The sequence below is a fragment of the Palaemon carinicauda genome, chromosome 2 (genome assembly GCF_036898095.1).
Source record: "Palaemon carinicauda isolate YSFRI2023 chromosome 2, ASM3689809v2, whole genome shotgun sequence".
Taxonomy (NCBI): domain Eukaryota; kingdom Metazoa; phylum Arthropoda; class Malacostraca; order Decapoda; family Palaemonidae; genus Palaemon; species Palaemon carinicauda.
Genome location: NC_090726.1, coordinates 198,606,295 through 198,626,650, shown reverse-complemented (window position 1 = coordinate 198,626,650; position 20,356 = coordinate 198,606,295). Strand labels below are relative to the sequence as shown.

The 20,356-nt window shown below is 35.1% G+C and overlaps 1 protein-coding gene across 2 annotated transcripts in view; it reads left to right on the top strand.

Annotated features, from left to right (window-relative positions):
- Positions 1-339: 339 nt before the first annotated feature.
- rdgC (retinal degeneration C) overlaps positions 340-20,356 on the top strand; it is a 180,733-nt gene continuing 160,716 nt past the window's right edge. For both annotated transcript variants that reach the window (XM_068361016.1, XM_068361008.1), the window contains exon 1: positions 340-655. The gene's annotated coding sequence lies outside the window, so the exon portion shown is untranslated. The remainder of the gene's footprint in view (positions 656-20,356) is intronic.

The following is a 20,356-nucleotide window of genomic DNA, read 5'->3' as shown; positions in this document are numbered from 1 at the left end:
GCCAAGCAACATAATACATTAGAAAAACGTTTGATATAAAATCATTTTACAAAACAAAATTTTTATAATTATTTTTCACGATATTATTTTTTTAAATTTTGTTGATAAAATAACTCACCAAGCAACATAATACATTAGAAAAACGTTTGATATAAAATCCCTCTCCAAAACTAAACATTCATCGTAAAGCGAACAATTACGGAAACTCTGACCCCTCGTCCGATTAATCGTCGCCGAACTAGAAATCACGACATCTGGCAACCCCAGCCGAGGGGGGCGGGGCACTAAGGTTGGGGAAAGCTGGAACCAGGCAAGTCGTTGACTCGTTTCCAGTAATGCGGCAGCAGACCTGTTGCTCTGTTGGTGTTTCTCGTGATCCCGCTGAGCTACGTCACTGCCTAATTCACTTTCGCTGACTTGAGATACTCAACTTCAAAAGAAAGAAGAAGAAGACAGCTTTAAAGTGTAAACAAAACTTGAAATGTAGAAGATATTGTCGCTCGCTAAATGGATATTTCTGGACTACAGTCTGTTGTAGACTTGGTTTTTAAAAAACTGTTTTTAGGAAGTTGTGGGAAATTCGCTGAAAAGAAATTTTCACGTCGATAGATTTTTTGGGGGGGATATGACCCTACAAGAATACTTCATCTATAAGGTAAAAACTTTGTAACTTTAATATTTATTTTACGTGTTTTGATTGTTCTTTTTTTTCAATGTTTTTATTTTTTATTTATTTATTTATTTATTTTTTTTAGATCTACAGTATGTCATATCCATGTGGTACAAGATGGGATACTGTGTATATTAGTGTATTATTCAAGGTGTAACGATAATTATTTGTTTTCGATGATAAGATTAATAAGAATTCAACAGAAGTACATTATTATTGAAGAATTTTGTTTTTTGTATATGTATATTGGGATATACAATATGCTTTATAAAATTGATATTTTTTTTTTTTTATTAAATCACAAAGAATTAAACTGAAGTACATTGTTATTATTATAGAATTTTGTTTTATGAATATTTATATTTGGATATACTATATGTTTATCAAGTAGATATTTTTTCTGTTATTTATTTTGGTTTATCAAATCACGAAGAATTAAACAGAAATACATTGTTATTATTATAAAATATTGTTTTTGAAGAGGCCTATGTATATTGGGATATACAGTATGTTTATCAATTAAATATTTTTATAATGTTATTTTTTTTTGGTTTATCAAATCACGAAGAATTTAACAGATGTAGATTATTATTATTACCGAATTTTGTTTTTGAATATGTTTATTGTGATATACAGTATGTATATCAAATAGATATTTTTTATAATTATTTTTTTTTTGGGTTTATCAAATCACGAAGAATTGAACGGAAGTACATTATTATTATTACAGAATTTTGTTTTCGAATATGTATATTGTGATATACAGTATGTTTATCAAATATATATGATTTTTATGTTGTTATTTTTTCGGTTGTTTATCAAATAACAAAGAATTTATTAGAAGTACGTTATTATTACAGAATTTTGTTTTTGAATATTTTATTGTCTTATATGTTCATTAAACATCTATTTATTCTTATGTTGTTCGTCATTAATTTCATTTATTTCCTCTTTTATTCCACTAGATTTTCAAGATAGTCTGTATACCCTACATAAAGATTATATTTATTTCTCATTGTCGTATTCATATTTATATTTTTTTATTTAGCTTCATTAAAATTTAGTGATTTATCCGTTATTCGATTGTTAAAAAAAGTTGGTTTTTCATGTAATGAATCTTTTGTTATTATTATTATTATTATTATTATTATTATTATTGTCATTGTCATTGTCATTGTCATTGTCATTGTCATTATTATTATTATTATTATTATTATTATTATTACTTGTTAAGCTACAACCCTAGTTGGAAAAGCAGCATGCTATAAGCCCGAGGGCTTCGACTGGGAAAATAGCCCAGTGAGGAAAGGAAATAAGGAAACTGTAAGAAAAGTATTGAGCAAATAATATAAATTATTTTTAGAATAGTAATAACATTAAAATAAATCATTCATATATAAACCATAAAAACTCTAAATCAAAATAAGAGGAAAAGAAATAAGATAGAATAATGTGCCTGAGTGTACCATCAAGCAAGAGAACTTTAACCCAAGACAGTGGAAGACCATGTGCAAAGGCTATGGCACTACCCAAGACTGGACAACAATGGTTTCATTTTGGAGTGTACTCCTAGAAGAGCTCCTTACCATAGCTAAAAAGAGTCTATTCTACTCTTACCAAGAGGAAAGTGGCCACTGAACAATTACAATGTGGTTGTTAACCCCTTGGGTGAATTAGAATTGTTTAGTAATCTCAATGTTTTCAGGTGTATGAGGACAGAGGAGAGTATGTACATAATAGGCCACACTAATCGGTGAATGTGTAGGCAAGGAGAAAGTGAACCGTAACCAGAGAGAAGGATCCAATGCAGTACTGTCTGGCCAGTCAAAGGACCCCATAACTCCCTAGCTTTAGTATCTCAACGGGCGGCTGGTGCCTTGACCTACCTACTACCTGAAGATATGCTATATATTTAGTCTTTGAATAATCAGCAATGAAAGAAACCGCAAACTAGATTTGATAAAAAAAAAAAATCTTTTGCTAAAAAATCATTTATTAACTGCATTAAACTTCTTAAAAATATCTCTTTTTCGAGTCTTCCCCTTAAATAGATCAAAGCGAATAGTGATTGAGATTTCATAAAAAAAAGACATTTTTTTTTTGTATTGATAGATTGCAATGCTGTACCTTGCATGCGAAATGATTTGAAGCCAATAGAGGCCTCCAGTTCGTGATTATTTCATATATATGCTAATTACTTTATTCTCAATTATGATTTGTTTACAGATGCAAATGTTCAGTTGAAGAGTTAAGCTAATATTCTATTTGTATGTATGTATGTATGTATGTGTATATATATATATATATATATATATATATATATATATACATATATATATATATATCGTAGCCTAGTGTATATATATATGCATATATATATGTATATATATGTGTGTGTACATTATATGTATATGCATATATATATATATATATATATATATATATATATATGTGTGTGTGTGTGTGTGTATGTATATATGCATGTGTGTATATATATATATATATATATATATATATATATATATATATATATATATGTGTGTGTGTGTGGGTGTTTTATACAGTATACTGTATATATATATATGTATATATACATATATATATGCATATATATATATATATATGCATATATATATTTTGTTCTCTGGTCTTAGGGGTACACAGGCTTACTGTTCTATCAGTTTCTTTATTTCCTTTCCTCAATCGGCTATTTTTTCCATGTTGGAGCCCTTGGGCTTATAGTATCCTGCTTTCCTAACTAGGGTTGTAGCTTGGCTAGTAATTATTAATAATGATAATAATATATGTATTTAGTATTTTCTTGAAATGAATAAAAACTAGTGACATTTCTGTACCTTAGCCAACCTTAAAGAAACAAGTGATCATTTAAAAGAAGAAAAAATGTAGAATGTAGAAATAGAAAGGTTTTCAACCTAAGGGAAAGAAAAAGATATATGGAATACTATGTTTGGGAGTCGATGGAAATAAACGGTCACATGAATCCGAGGTTTACTAGTTTCTTGATAGGCTGTCAGGCGTTAGCCTGTCTCCTTGGAAAAGGATGTACAATCGCGCTAAAATCTATCTGTGCATGTTTTGAGCGATAGTTTTGAAATGATTCGTGTGCACTGTGATTTTTTCGGGAATGTTGGGTGAAAGAAATTAACTTTCCCAATGGTTATCGTCACTGTTTTCAGAATGTTTAAGCTGTGTTTTTTTTTTCTGGAATTTTGGCTGATGTAAATCATCTTTCCCTGTAGTTATCTTCACTGTTCTCAGAATGTTTAACCTTTAGTACTCACCGAAATTTGCGAATGAAATGTAAGGCCTCTTTCTGCCGAAATAATACTTACAAAACGAGCCTAAAAGATACTAGCAAAACGAGCCTAAAGAATACATGCAAAACGAGCCTAAATAATACTCTACTTGCAAAACGAGCATAAATAATGCTTGCAAAACCAGCCTAAATAATACCCTACTTGCAAAACGAGCCTAAATAATACTCAACTTGCAAAACGAGCATAAATAATACTTGCAAAACGAGCCTAAATAATACTATACTAGCAAAACGAGCTTAAATAATACTTGCAAAACAAGTTTAAATGTTACTTACAAAACGAGCCTATATAATACTTGCAAAACGAGCTTAAATAATACTTGCAAAACGAGCCTATATAATACTTGCAAAACGAGCTTAAATAATACTTGTAAAACGAGCTTAAATAATACTTACAAAACGAGCCTATATAATACTTGCAAAACGAGCTTAAATAATACGTGCAAAACGAGCCTAAATAATTCTTGCAAAACGAGCTTAGATAATAACCTACCTGCAAAACGAGCCTAAATAATGCTTGCAAAACGAGCCTAAATATTGCTTACAAAACGAGCCTAAATAATACTTGCAAAACGAGCTTAAATGATAACCTACTTGCAAAACGAGCCTAAATAGCTTTCCTGCAGCATATGAAAAGAGAGTCTGGAGGAAATATTGATAATGAAATATGAAAGCAATAATTGGAAATTTGATTTTCATTACTTCACACTTCTCTGCGTTATGTGATTCTCGACTCACAAAAGCAGGACTGATATTTTATGTTTTAGTAGGAATAACTAAGTAGGGAAAAGAATTTCTATTATATGTAAGAATATGGGAAGATAATGGGGTATGTATTCTTGCATGTATGTATGTAGATTTAAATTTCTATCCCATATTGGGATCGAATATAGACTTCTAGTTGCAAGGATTCGTTACCAATTTGAGATTAAAATGCATTTATATATTGTATATATATATATATATATATATATATATATATGCGTAAAAATCACAGGAAAACGGGATACTCAGATGTAAAAGAACCACAAGTAAAATGAAAATTGGAAATATAAGGTTAAGTCCTGACTAGTTTCGTGATATTTCTTCAGAGGACTTTGAAGAAGTATCACGAAACTAGCCAGGACTTAATCTTATATTTCCTATTTTCATTTAACCTGTGGTTTTTTGCATATATATATATATATATATATATGTATATATATACATATATATATACGTATATATATATATATGTATATATATATATATATGTATATATATATATATATATATATATATATATACACACACATATATATATGTATATATATATATATATATATATATATATATATATATATATGTATATATATATATATATATATATATATATATATATATATATATATATATATATATATATAATCTGCTATATTCTGGTATACAGAACTCTACTGCTGCCACGCCAGGCCATCGCAAGAATAATTTCTGTTTAGATATCATCCCTTAACCTAATTTCATTTGGGAAGTTCGCTCATTATTCGTAGTGCGTGTTTCCTTTGACTTAGTGTTCGCAATGTATTTCACAGAACTCGCACAAACTAATTTTGGCGAGGCTTTAAATAATATTCTTAATTATTTGGAATAATTTTCTTAATTTTAGTAATTTTCCTAAATAATTGTAATATTTTTTAGAATTATCTTTTCGCCTGTTTATTTCTATGTTGAGGGTGATGTATCCATCAATATTTTAAGATAATTTTCTTAATTTTAATAATTTTCTTAATTTTAGTAATTTTCCTAATTGATTATAATAATTTTCTTAATTATCTTTTCGCCTGTTTATCGCTATATTAAGGGTGATGTATTCATCAATATTTTAAGATAATTTTCTTAATTTTAATAATTTTCTTAATTTTAGTAATTTTCCTAATTGATTATAATAATTTTCTTAATTATCTTTTCGCCTGTTTATCGCTATATTAAGGGTGATGTATTCATCAATATTTTAAAATAATTTTCTTAATTAATTTTAATAATTTTCTTAATTTTACTCATTTTCCTAATTGTAATATTATTTAGAATTATCTTTTCGCCTGTTTATCTCTATATTAAGGGTGATGTATTCATCAATATTTTAAAATAATTTTCTTAATTAATTGTAATAATTTTCATAATTTTAGTAATTTTCCTAATTAATTGTATTATTATTTTTTTTTTTATTATTTTTACGCCAGTTTATCTCTATGTTAAGGATGATGTATTCATCAATATATTTGCATATTCATTAACTGATATATATTTACTTTATTTTCTTTTTATTTATGATAATTTATTGTAATTTGACATCATCATTTATCTCCTCTGGCGCCATAAGTGAAATAATTTATGACTTCATTCGTGAATTCATTCATGACATCATAAGTGAAATCAATTATGACTCATTGTGTCTTCCTTCGTGACTTCATTTGTGACTTAATTGAAATCATTTGTGGCTTCATTCGTGACGTCATAAGACAAATCATTTATGATTTCAATCGTGACGTCATAAGTGAAATTTATGACTTCAGTCTTATCTTCATTCGTGAAATCATAAGTGAAATCATTTATGTCTTCATTCGTGAATTTATTTATGAAATCATGAGTGAAATCATGCATGACTTCCTTCGTAAATTCCTTTGTGACATCATAAGTGAAATCAATTATAACTCATTCGTGTTTTCATTCGTAAAATCATAAGTGAAATAATTTATAACATCATTCTTGTCTTCATTCGTAAAATCATAAGTGAAATCAATTATAACTCATTCGTGTCTTCATTCCTGACTTCATTTGTGCCCTAAGTGAAATCATTTAGGGCTTCAGCTGGCGTTTTAGCAAAGCAACTGGATTGTAATATACTTTATATTCTCAGTAATGTATATGCAACGTTTGACCTTTTGATATTTTCATGAAAAAGTTTCATTTTTTCATATATATCAGCTGTTTGATGTAAACTGATTAGTATGATTATTTTTAAATGATTGATTGGTTTTCAAAAACCGTTCATTTCCTTTTTCAATAAATGTCTGATTATTATCAGGATTGTGTGTGTGCTGAGAGAGAGAGAGAGAGAGAGAGAGAGAGAGAGAGAGAGAGAGAGAGAGAGAGAGAGAGAGAGAGAGAGAGAGAGAGAGAATTGCATGAAAGTGATATTTAGCCTTGTGAGTTTGGATGACTTTATTTTCTGTTTAATAAATGATTATTATCACGTTTGTGTGTATGGAGAGAGAGAGAGAGAGAGAGAGAGAGAGAGAGAGAGAGAGAGAGAGAGAGAGAGAGAGAGAGAGAGAGAGAGAGAGAGTGATAGTTGCAAGAAAGCGATATCTGGCCTTGTGTGTTTGAATGTCTTCCTTTTCTGTTTAATAAATGTCTGATTACTAAGAGAGAGAGAGAGAGAGAGAGAGAGAGGAGGAGAGAGAGAGAGAGAGAGAGAGAGAGAGAGAGAGAGAGAGAGAGAGAGTGATAGTTGCAAGAAAGCGATATCTGGCCTTGTGTGTTTGAATGTCTTCCTTTTCTGTTTAATAAATGTCTGATTACTAAGAGAGAGAGAGAGAGAGAGAGAGAGAGAGAGAGAGAGAGAGATCTAGTCTTGTTAGTTTGAATGTCACCCTGTGAACATGACGTGTAATTATTAACGTTTTAATTGACTTCATATGTACGTTTGCATTCAGTATCCAGGAATGAAAAATAAAGAAGGCAAACTTGCAAGTAAAAGGAAGAATATGAAATTTTTGATAACTAGAGCGGCACTCAGTAGAACGCAGACCTCCGCTGCGGTAGCTTATTTCTCGACATTTTGGTCAACCTTGACCTTGACCTTAACATGTATTAATTGGTGTGGATTGTCATCCACTCAAATATGAACTAAGTTTGAAGTCTCTGTGACAAGGATTTCCAAACTTATGGCTGATTACGTGAAATGAACATATTTCTTGACCGTGACCTTGACCTTCCAAAATTCAATAATTTCCTGCTTTTTACATAATAGTTAATCCCTGAAGGTTTCATTACTCTACGATTAAAATTTTGGTCAGGAAGCGGTTCACAAACAAACACACTCACACAAACAAACATACAAACAGGGGATAAAACGTAACCTCCTTCCAACTTCGTTGGTGGAGGTAATAGATAAAAGTTGGTGATTATCATTCATCCTTTTATCCTTAATCAACTACAAACCAAAGCAAACCAATCACCTATTGGCTGCATTATTTGCAAGAACCCGTGCAATCCACAAGCAAGCAAGCATTTGAAAAAAAAGTAGATGAAACCATACCGGACTGGAAATTAGGTGATAGGTAGCCCCATATCACCTATAGTCCATTTCTTTTAGCGAGGCATATTTGCACCGACTCGCTGGGGTTCCCCTTTAGCTCGGAAAAGTTTCCTTATCGCTGATTGGTTAGAATTATCTTGTCCAACCAATCAGCGATCAGGAAACTTTTCCGAGCTAAAAGGGCACCGCTGGGAGTTGGTGCAAATATGCCTCGCTAAAAGAAATGGACTATAGTGACTGCATTATTTCAAGAGCCCGTGCATGCAAGGGCCAGGGAATCTACAAGCAAGCATTTAAGAAATAAAAAAACCTAACCGAAGTGGAAATTTTTATTTGTATGCTTAGGGAGAGAGTGGGTCTTTTTTGAGAGCAAATATCGAATGAAATCTAACTTGGTTATTATAAGGCAAAGCTTTTTCCCCCACAGATTCGACCTTCATTTCGGAAACCTGGTTTCTATTTAATAATCAGAACAGTAGAATCTGTGAGACCCAATTTCGTCCGACGACGATGCGTTAACTTCAAAGGCTTCTTGCACAGAGAAGAAAATACTTTCTTCTTCTTCTCCGGAAATATAAGAGGAAACTAAACGAGCACAAAGCACTTTCATTTGTATACATATGCGCCATTGTTCTCTCTCCTCCTCTCTCTCTCTCTCTCTCTCTCTCTCTCTCTCTCTCTCTCTCTCTCTCTCTCTCTCACAACGTATAGGAAGATATCAAATATTCTAGTAATATCTTCCTTTCTAATAGTGCTTACAATTTTCATTTGTATACCTAAGCGCCCTTATCTCTCTCTCTCTCTCTCTCTCTCTCTCCTGTCGCATAAACGGGCTGGTAGGTAGACGTGCTGGTCGGTATATGTGCTGCTGATAGGTAGACGGGCTGATAGGTAGACGGGCTGGTCGGTAGATGTGCTGCTGATAGGTAGACAGGCTGATAGGTAGACGGGCTGGTAGGTAGACGGGCTGGTAGTTAGATGTGCTGCTGATAGGAAGACAGGCTGATAGGTAGACGGGCTGGTAGGTAGACGGGCTGGTAGTTAGATGTGCTGCTGATAGGAAGACAGGCTGATAGGTAGACGGGCTGGTAGGTAGACGGGCTGGTAGTTAGATGTGCTGCTGATAGGAAGACAGGCTGATAGGTAGAAGGGCTGGTAGGTAGACGGGCTGGTAGTTAGATGTGCTGTTGATAGGTAGATGGGCTGGTAGGTAGGCGGGCTGGTAGGTAGACGTGCTGGTAGGTAGATGGGCTGATAGGTAGAGGCTGATAGGTAAACGGGCTGCTAGGTAGACGGGTTGGTAGGGCGACGGGCTGGTAGGTAGACGGGCTGGTAAGTTTGACAGGCTGGTAGGTAGACGGGCTGGTAGGTAAATATGTTGGTAGATAGACGGGCTGATAGGGAGAAAGGCTGATAAGTAGACGGGCTGGTAAGTTTGACAGGCTGGTAGGTAGACAGGCTGGTATGTAGACGGGCTGGTAGGTAAATGAGCTGGTAGATAGACGGGCTGGTAGGTAAATGAGCTGGTAGATAGACGGGCTGATAGGGAGAAAGGCTGATAGGTAGTCGGGCTGGTAGGTAGTCGGTCCATAGGGCAAGAACTCAAGATCTCCCAGGGAAAAGTAAACATTGCAAGTTCCATTAGTTCTCTGACTGTTTTGTTTTGTACTGACCCCTTTTCACTCACGGTCTCCTGACAATAAACCCATTTTCCTACTCATTTTCTTTCCTTAATTCTCGTCTCTTCTCATCTTTCGTAGTAATTACTCCTTGGTGTTATCCCCAGTAGGGATTTACTGTTTCAGGATTGTGTTTTATAGTCTATTTACATATTTATTCTTTATTTTCTTATTGATATTTGCAGTTCGTGTATGTCATCTTCACTCGTGACATGGTCTCTCTCTCTCTCTCTCTCTCTCTCTCTCTCTCTCTCTCTCTCTCTGTTTTGAGGATGTGGTTTGAAGTAAACCAATATGCATTTTATTTTATATCATACACTAGTGTACGTGACCCGTCAAAAACGACGGCTAAATATTTCGATAGATATGCACACACACGCACACCCCTCTCACCACGGTATGAATACTTCCTCTCCTCCCTACGCGAGGGATGGGAGAGCTGAGTGTGACCGGAAATATATATATATATGTATATATATATATATGTATATGTATATACATTGTGTATATATATATACATTGTGTATATATATACATTGTGTATATATATATATATATATATATAGTATATATATATACAATATATATACTATATATATATATATATATATATATATATATATATATATACAATATATATATATATATATATATATATATATATATATATATACAATATATATATATATTATATATATATATGTATATATATATATATATATATATATATATATATATATATATATATATATATATATACAGTCAGACACCTAGTTATCGCTCTCATTCTACTGATTCTTGCGCTTCACTTTTGTAGCCAGACAAGATACATGGCCTCTCTCTCTCTCTCTCTCTCTCTCTCTCTCTCTCTCTCTCTCTCTCTCTCTCTCTCGCTCTCTCTCTCTCTCTCTCTCTCTCTCTCTCTCTCTCTCTCATCAACGAGGTCTATGGACTTGAAATCCCATTAAAGTGTGGACAGATTGGGGACAAGTGTGTTTGGAATAGATTGAAGAGGTGGCCAGGAGAAATGGTAAGGTCATTCAAATCCTCTGAATTGGAGCAAATTAACAATTAAGGAACGAAAATTAAACATTTGATTAATTTTTTGGGAGATTAGACATATTTTTCCACTGGTAATGAACATAAATTTCTTGTTTTAAACTGCCTATAGTTCATACGAATCATAATTGAACATATAGGTTGACAGGTTGTTAAAGAGATAATTGATATTAAGTTTAGTCATTTAAAGGTTTAAAGGTCGATCATGAATGGCATAGGCAAGGGTCAGTAACAGTTCACTACAGACTGACATATTCTACATATGATCAGCGCCTAAGCCCTTTCTCCACCCAAGCTAGGATCAGGGAGGACCAGGCAAAGGCTGCTGATGACTAATCAGGTAGACCTTCATGAAAGTCAGAGGTAAGGAACAGTGACAATTGTTACGATCTTAAAATCGTTACAGGTTCTCTTAATAAGTAGAATAAATATCAACAGCACCGATTGAAATATGGGAAATGAATATAAAAAGAAACACACGAAAATACACACGTTTATTCACAACCTTACAAAGAAAACTAATGTTACTTCTTCTGTTACTTTAACTGACAAATCAAACCAACCAAACACCAACAGAAAAGGGGAATAATTAGTAAGGTAGAAATACTTTAGGAATAGTTTTCTGCAGCTGCTGAGACGATACTGGTACGGAGACTTCAGGCTTGAGAACGTTGCAGAAGGGCGGCTGAAATTCAGATGAAACTGGCACGATGACCGGATTCGAAGACGACACAAAAAGGGTGGCATCAAGAAGGGACATCAGAGGTCTTCTTCTAAGGATTCGATGATACTGTACAACGAAGGCAGGCTGCAGGCAGTGTTGGCTACTTCTTGTCACAAGCAGGGAGGGCTGGATGCTTCAATTTGTCCCTTCTTCTCGGCCATAGCAGGATCTTTTGTAGATAGGCTTTTGTTGTCTGAAGGGAAGGTTAGAATGTGGCTCTATCAGACTTCTGGTCTTCTCTGTTTCTTATCTTGCTAGGACTTGGATCTTATTTGATTCGGACATAGCTCCTCTCTTGTCTTATGTCCTGTCCTATCTCTCTTGGACATTTTCTTCTCGAAGTTTATATACCCATGTATGGGCGGAGTTAATTACAGTGGGCAGTGGTCATTTCCATAGAAGGCGTTATTTTTAACAATTCTGCGTCTCTATTGGCTTCCTCAAAAACGCCCACTTCGATCACGTCATGGAAGCTTCTAGAAGAAATTTCTGATGCAATCTGGACCACGTGTTACGTCGTAACAAAAGGACAGCACGTGTCCTTCCATGATGACATATATCCTAAACAAGGATTTCCCTCAGGCTCGTTTTCTCAAAATATGCTGACATCTTGGTCAAAGCAGGACAGTTCCCTTATCACGACAGGCGCTCTCGGCGAGGCTTGGTTTACTTCCAAAATGCTGATGAAAATGATGAGATGACAGGATTGCCCAAACAGGGCCATAGTCGAATTTCGTCTCGCCTCACTGCTCACGCTGGGAATAAATATTTTTTGTCTTTTAAACATCTCCTTTTAAAAGTATTATGTCTACCCATGACAACAATGCCCTAGAGACTGACCATATATCCATATGATCAGCGCCAAGCCTCCTCTCCACACAAGCTAGGACCAGGGAGGACTAGGCAATGGCTACTGATACTCAGTAGGTAGACATTCATGAATGACAGAGGTAAGGGACAGTGACAATGCTCTACAAACTGACCATGTATACGTATGATGAGCGCCTAAGCTCTTTCTCCATCCAAGTTAGGACCAGGGAGGGCCAGGCAATGGATGCTGATGACTAAGCAGGTAGACCTTCAAGAATGACAGAAGTAAGGGACAGTGACAATGCCTTAGAGACTGACCATGTATCCATATGATCAGCGCCAAGCCTCCTCTCCTCACAAGCTAGGACCAGGGAAGACAAGGCAATGGGTGTTGATGACTCAGCCCGTAGACTAGTGGTTCCCAAACTTTTTTTCAGTCATTTCCCCCCTGCACCCAGTTGAACCATCCAGATTTCCCCCTTCATGCCCTTCCCAGTCCTCATGCCCACTCGCCTGCCTCAGAAATGGGCATGATATTCCAATTCTCCCCTTGAATAGCATGTCTTTGAGAACTGATATGATCATATCACAATTAAATGGCTAACAACAAATTGCCGCACGTACTATAAGGACATTTTCCGCTTGTTTTAGTTAGTAGGTAGTGTAATTATTTCCCCCCTGGAAGCTTCAAATTTCCCCCCAGGGGGAAATTACCCCCAGGTTGGGAACCACTGCCGTAGACCTTCATGAATGGCAAAGGTAAGGGACAGTAACAATACCTTAGAGATTTACCAGATATCCAAATGATCAGCACCCAAGCCTCCTCTCCAAAAAAGCTAGGACCAGGGAGGACCAGGCAATGGCTGCTGATAACTCGGTAGGTAGGCCGCTAGGCTCCCACAAATCCCACATACGTAGCTCACAAAGATGGTGAGGTTGCAGACACTACAAGAAACTATCGAGCTTGAGCGTGTCTCGAAGGGCAGTGATGTCTCTAATAGGCTACCATAAATAGTAATCACCTTGTTTAAGTATTCATCTTTAAACAAATCAAAATGAAGAAAAAAGAATGATTCATACTAATTGTTTTATCATTCTGTCTCGCGTTAATCACCATTCGACCGTTACCACACGCTATTATTATTGTTATTATTATTATTATTACTTTCTAAGCTACAACCCTAGTTGGAAAAGAGGGATGCTATAAGAATGGGGGCTCCAACAGGGAAAGTAGCTCGGCGAGGAAATGAAATAAGGAAAAGCTATAAGAGAAGTTTAAGAACAATAGTAACAATGAAATAAATCATTTATATTTAAACTTTAAGAACTTGAAAATAACAAGAGGATAAAAACTTCCAAATAAGGAGAGGAAGAGAAACAAGATAGAATAGTGTGCCCGAGTGTGCCCTCAAGCAAGAGATCTCTAAACTAAGGCACTGGAAGATTATGGTACAGAGGCTAGGCACTATCCAAGACTAGAGAACAATGGTTTGATTTTAGAGTGTCCTCCTAGAAGAGCTGCTTACCATAGCTAAAGAGTCTCTTCTCTCCTTGTTTGATTCTGGAGTGTCCTTCTCCTAGAAGAGCTGCTTCCCATAGCTAAAGAGTTTCTTCTCTCCTGGTTTGATTCTGGAGTGTCCTTCTAGAAGAGCTGCTTACCATAGCTAAAGAGTTTCTTCTCTCCTGGTTTGATTCTGGAGTGTCCTTCTAGAAGAGCTGCTTACCATAGCTAAAGAGTTTCTTCTCTCCTGGTTTGATTCTGGAGTGTCCTTCTAGAAGAGCTGCTTACCATAGCTAAAGAGTCTCTTCTCTCCTTGTTTGATTCTGGAGTGTCCTTCTCCTAGAAGAGCTGCTTCCCATAGCTAAAGAGTTTCTTCTCTCCTGGTTTGATTTTGGAGTGTCCTTCTAGAAGAGCTGCTTACCATAGCTAAAGAGTTTCTTCTCTCCTGGTTTGATTCTGGAGTGTCCTTCTCCTAGAAGAGCTGCTTCCCATAGCTAAAGAGTTTCTTCTCTCCTGGTTTGATTCTGGAGTGTCCTTCTCCTAGAAGAGCTGCTTACCATAGCTAAAGAGTCTCTTCTCTCCTGGTTTGATTCTGGAGTGTCCTTCTAGAAGAGCTGCTTACCATAGCTAAAGAGTCTCTTCTCTCCTGGTTTGATTTTTGAGTGTCCTTCTCCTAGAAAAGCTGCTTACCATAGCTAAAGAGTCTCTTCTACCCTTATCAAGAGGAAATTGGCCACCGAACAATTACAGTGCAGTGGTTAACCCCTTGGGTGAAGAAGAATTGTTTGGTAATCCCTGTGTTTTCAAGTGTATGAAGACAGAGGAGAATGTGTATAGAGTAGGCCTTGAATAGCCGATGTGTGACTCCGGCATTAGAATTTCAAATGCCAAGGGGAAAAAAAGGAGTAGTAATGGAGTTTCCTTATAATACAATCACGAAATGTCGGATGTACAAGATAACTTCATTTGCATTGTAATGAAATCGGAAATATATTCCGATCGATACATACTTCTTTTAATGATGATGCGCTATGCATTCTTCTTCTTCTTTTTTTTTTTTTTTTTTTTTTTTTAATACGAGAACTATGTTTACTGAACATTTTTTCCTATAAAAGTGTTTTTAAAGGAATTCCATGCAATTCGCATACGTCAGCACATTTGTCGCGTTGAAAATAGCAGCTGTTTTGCACAGAGTACACCTGTATTTCAGACAAGTGTAATTATAGTACATTTTTGTATCTACCCTCCCTTTAATGAGTTATTCAATTAGTTATTTATTGATTGGAGAAGTATTGAATTAAAAGGTCAAGATAGAGACGACCGGCGAAATCTAACCGAGGCATTTTGCGTCAATAGGCGTGGGAGGAGATGATGATGATAAATTTAATGGCAACAATTATTGCATTTTTATACAGTTGCAAAAATATATAAAGTAGATCAAATAGTGGGTAACGATCCCAAATTAACTAATGATTGTCTATTATGATAATTTAAGTGTTCATTGGCTTTAATGAACTCTAAATGTAGACCTAACCTAAGATAAATAAAAAATACATTAAAACTTGAGAAATAAAAATAAAATAATTATTTACATGGCTAGTAGTTGTTCAGTTATATTGGATAATAAGTTGAGTTAAACATAGTTGCTTACAAAATTTAAATTTTCTAGCCTCTTGGCTAATAGAGTGGTAGCGTGTTCGCCTCGCAGTCGCATGGCAGCAAATCGATCCCAGCCCCGGATCATGAGTTTAAGGTGTTTACTGGGGAGGCCACTGCTGTTGTTGGGCACCACAGTGTGGGGTTGGGCTTACCTGGCTGACGTTCTGGTGAGCATCTATTGTGATGAAACGGGAACTGATCTAGACACTTTTACCTAAATAGCATTAAATGATAACTTGACATTTACAGATTGTGGTGGCCTATGTGGTAACGTCTCTGACTGGTGATTGCAAGACTGGGGTTCGAGTCCCGTTCAAACTCGTTAGTTCCTTTGGTCGATGCAAACCATCCTTGTAAGCTAAAGATGGGGTCTGGGGGAGCCTATAAGTCTATCTGCTGAGTGATCAGGGGCCATTGCCTGACCCACCTTGGTCCTAGCTTGGGTGGAGAAGGGGCTTTGACGCTGATCATCATATGTAAATATATACTCAATTTTATTTTAATGAGGCGCATTTCTTCCGACTCGCAGCGGTGCCCTTTTAGCTCGGAAAAGTTTCCTGCTATCTGATTGGTTAGAATTCTCTTGTCCAACCAATCAGCGATCAGGAAACTTTTCCGAGCTAAAAGGGCACCCCTGTGAGTCGGTGCAAATCTGCCTCATTAAAAAGAATTGACTATAGTCAGTCTGTAGGGCATTGTCCTGCTTGCTAGGGCAATGTTACTGTCCCTTACTTCTGCCATTCATGAGTAGCATTTAAACCTTTAAAGAGCAAACGTGATTATCTATTCAAAAGTATCTTCATAAATTATTGAAATAAAAATATTTATAAGAGGACTAACAACATATTATTATTATTATTATATTATTATTATTACTTGCTAAGCTACAACCCTAGTTGAAAAAGCAAGATGCTATAAGCCCAAGGGCTCCAACAGGGAAAAAATAGCCCAGTGAGGGAAGGAAATAAGGAAATAAATAAACGATATATATGTTACTCTCAAGAGCATTGTCCTGCTTGATAGAGCAATGTCACTATCCTTTGCCTCTGCCATTCATGAGCGACCTTTAAACCTTTAAGAAGTTTGTGGCCAGTCTCTAGGGCATTGTCCTGCTTGATAGGGCAATGTCACTGTCCCTTGCCTCTGCCATTCATGAGCGACCTTTAAACCTTTAAACAACAAACGTATCTTCATAAATTATTAAAAAAAAGTTTTATGAGAGGACTATCCACATGTATGTAGATTAAGTGTCGTAATCAATCACATCAAATTTGTTTGTGGTTTGGGAATATATTTCAATTTTCGGGAATTTCCGGGAATAACAACTTTTGTAGAGATATTATATCAGATTAACGATTTTGTTTACCTCGTTGTTGGGTAATGCTATTAAATTCATCCTGTTTTTTAATGTTTAGGTCGCTCATGAATGGCAGTGGCAAGGGACAGTGATATTGCCCTATCATGCAGGACAATGCCCTAGAGACTGACCATATATACATATGATCAGCGCCCGAGCCCTTTCGCCACACAAGCTAGGACCAAAGAGGGCCAGGCAATGGCAGCTGATGACTCAGCAGGTAGACATATAGGCTCCCTCAAACCACCTATCATTATCTCACAAGGATAGTGAGGTTGCAGCGACCAAAGGAACTAAAGAGTTTTAGCGGGGTCGAACCCCAATCTGGCGTTCACCAGTCAGGGACGTTACCACATCAGCCACCCCAACCCAGATAAATTTAGTGGAGAGCATAATGCACTACTAATTCGATTATTATTATTATTATTATTATTATTATTATTATTATTAGTGTACGCGACCGGTCAAAAATTATGGCTTTCTAGTTAGATATGCACACACACATATGCTATTTTCCTTGTTGGAGCCTTGGGCTTATAGCATCCTGTTTTTCCAAGTAGGGTTGTAGCTTAGCCAGTAATAATAATAATAATAATAATAATAATAATAATAATAATAATCTCCCCTGTATAATAAAGAGCAATTGTCTGGGTGTATATATATATATATATATATATATATATATATATATATATATATAAATATATATATATATATATATATATATATGTATGTATATATATATATATATATATATATATATATATATATATATATATATATATATATGTATAATCTTCCAGGACACTCAGCTTGACCCTGTCTCTAGTGTAGGGTGGTGAGAGAGTATTCATACCCTGGTGCTAGGGGGTGCTTATAATGTATATATATATATATATATATATATATATATATATATATATATATATATATATATATATATATATATATATCTATATCTATATATCTAATATTTAGCCATCTTTTTAATTGGTTGCATGCACTAATTTAGTAATAATAATAATAATGATAATAATAATAATAATTAATAATTGATAATAATAATAATAATAATAATAATAATAATAATAATAATAATAATAATAATAATAATAATAATCAAGTAGGTCCCAGAATGCACCACGAATGTTTATATCATGACAAAATTCGACTTCGCCAGACTTTTAAACTATCAGATGGGCAGTTCTTCTTTAACGATGACCTCGGGAGATAGAAGAAGAGATTCGGTTACACGCATATGACAGTCATATTCCTCTATGGCCTACGTTAATGTTTTTGTATTTCTTGGTAAGATATTAAAAGGATTATGCTGATGTCGAATTTAATTGTTTTGTTGTTGTTGTTGTTGTTATTATTATTATTAGTATTATTAGTATTATTATTGTTATTATTATTATTATTATTATTAATTATTATTATTATTATTATTATTATTATGACAATTAATATTTATTTTTAATATTTTTATGATTATTATTTATTATTATTATTAATATTATTATCATCATCATCATCATCATCATTATTATTATTATTATTATTATTATTACTTGCTAAGCTACAACCCTAGTAAGAAAAGAAGGATGCTATAAGCCTATGGGCTCCAACAGGGAAAATAGCCCAGTGAGGAAAGGAAACAAGGAAACATAAAATGTCTTAGGAACAGTAACATTATTATAATTATTTCCTGTATAAACTATAAAAACTATAAGAAAATAAGACGAAGAGACATAAGATAGAATAGTGTGTAAGAAAACAAGATGGAGACATAAAATAGAATAGTGTGTTCCAGTGTGCCTTCAAGCTAGAGAACTCTAACCCAAGACAGTGGAAGACCATGGTACAGAGGCTATGGCACTACTCAAGACTAGAGAACAACGGTTTGATTTTAGAGTTTCATAGAAGAGCTACTTACCACAGCTGAAGAGTCTCTTCTACCCTTTAAAGGTTTAAAGGTCGCTCATGAATGGCAGAGGCAAGGGACAGTGAAATTGCCCTAGCAATCAGGACAATACTCCTCTCCACCCAAGCTAGGACCAGGGAGGGCCAGGCAGTGGCTGCTGATGACTCATCAGATAGATCTATAGGCTCCCCTAAACCCCCCAACCTTAGCTCACAAGGATGGTAAGTTGCAGACACTAAAGGCACTAACGAGTCTAAGGGGGACTCGAACTACCGACTGGGAAACACCAGGCAGAGACGTTACCAATCAGGCCACAGCAACGAAGAGGAAAGTGGCCACTGAACAATTACAGTGCAGTAGTTAACCCCTTTTGGGTGAAGGAGAATTGTTTGGTAATCTCAGTGTTATCAGGTGTATGAGGACAGAGGAGAATCTGTAAAGAATAGGCCAGACTATTCAGAGTATGTGTAGGCAAAGGGAAAGTGAACCGTAATGGCCCTTTCAAATGAACGACTAAATCTCCCAGTTCACGCTGTATTGTCTTACTACTGACGGATTAACCTTTCGAGGTAAAGGCATCAGACCATCAATCCGATTGGATTACCCTTTCCAATAGACGGATCGCTCATCCATTTGCAGTTGACGTGTAGGGCTTTCTGATCGATGGACTAGGTTGTCATATGAATTTTGTTACGTTTTAGTTAGGGGAAATGCTGTTAAGTATATAGTAGGTAATGAAGAAAAAAGGTGTGGTTTGAAAAATTCCAGTTGCATATTATTATTATTATTATTATTATTATTATTATTATTATTATTATTATTATTAGCTGCAACCCTAGTTGGAAACGCAGGATGCTATAAGCCCAGGGGCTTCAACAGGGAGAATAGCCCAGTGAGGAAAGGAAATAAGGAAACATAGAAAAGTCTGCCTGAGTGTACCCTCAAGCAAGAGAACTCTATCCCAATACAGTGGAAAACCATTATTCAGAGGTTATGGCACAATCCAAGTATTTTATTATTATTATTATTATTATTATTATTAATTGCCAAGCTACAACCCTAGTTGGAAACGCAGGATGATATTATAAGCCTAAGGGCTCCAACCGGAAAAGTAGCCCAGTGAGGAAATGAAATAAGGAAACAAATAGAACAGTGTTCCTGAGAGTATCCTCAAGCAAGAAAACTCTATCCGAAGATAGGGGAAGACCATGGTATGGAGGCTATGGCACTACCCAACACTAGAGAACAATGGTTTGATTTTGGAATGTCCTTCTCCTAGAAGAGCTGCTTACCATAGCCAAAGAGTCTTTTCTATCCTTACCAAATGGAAACTAGT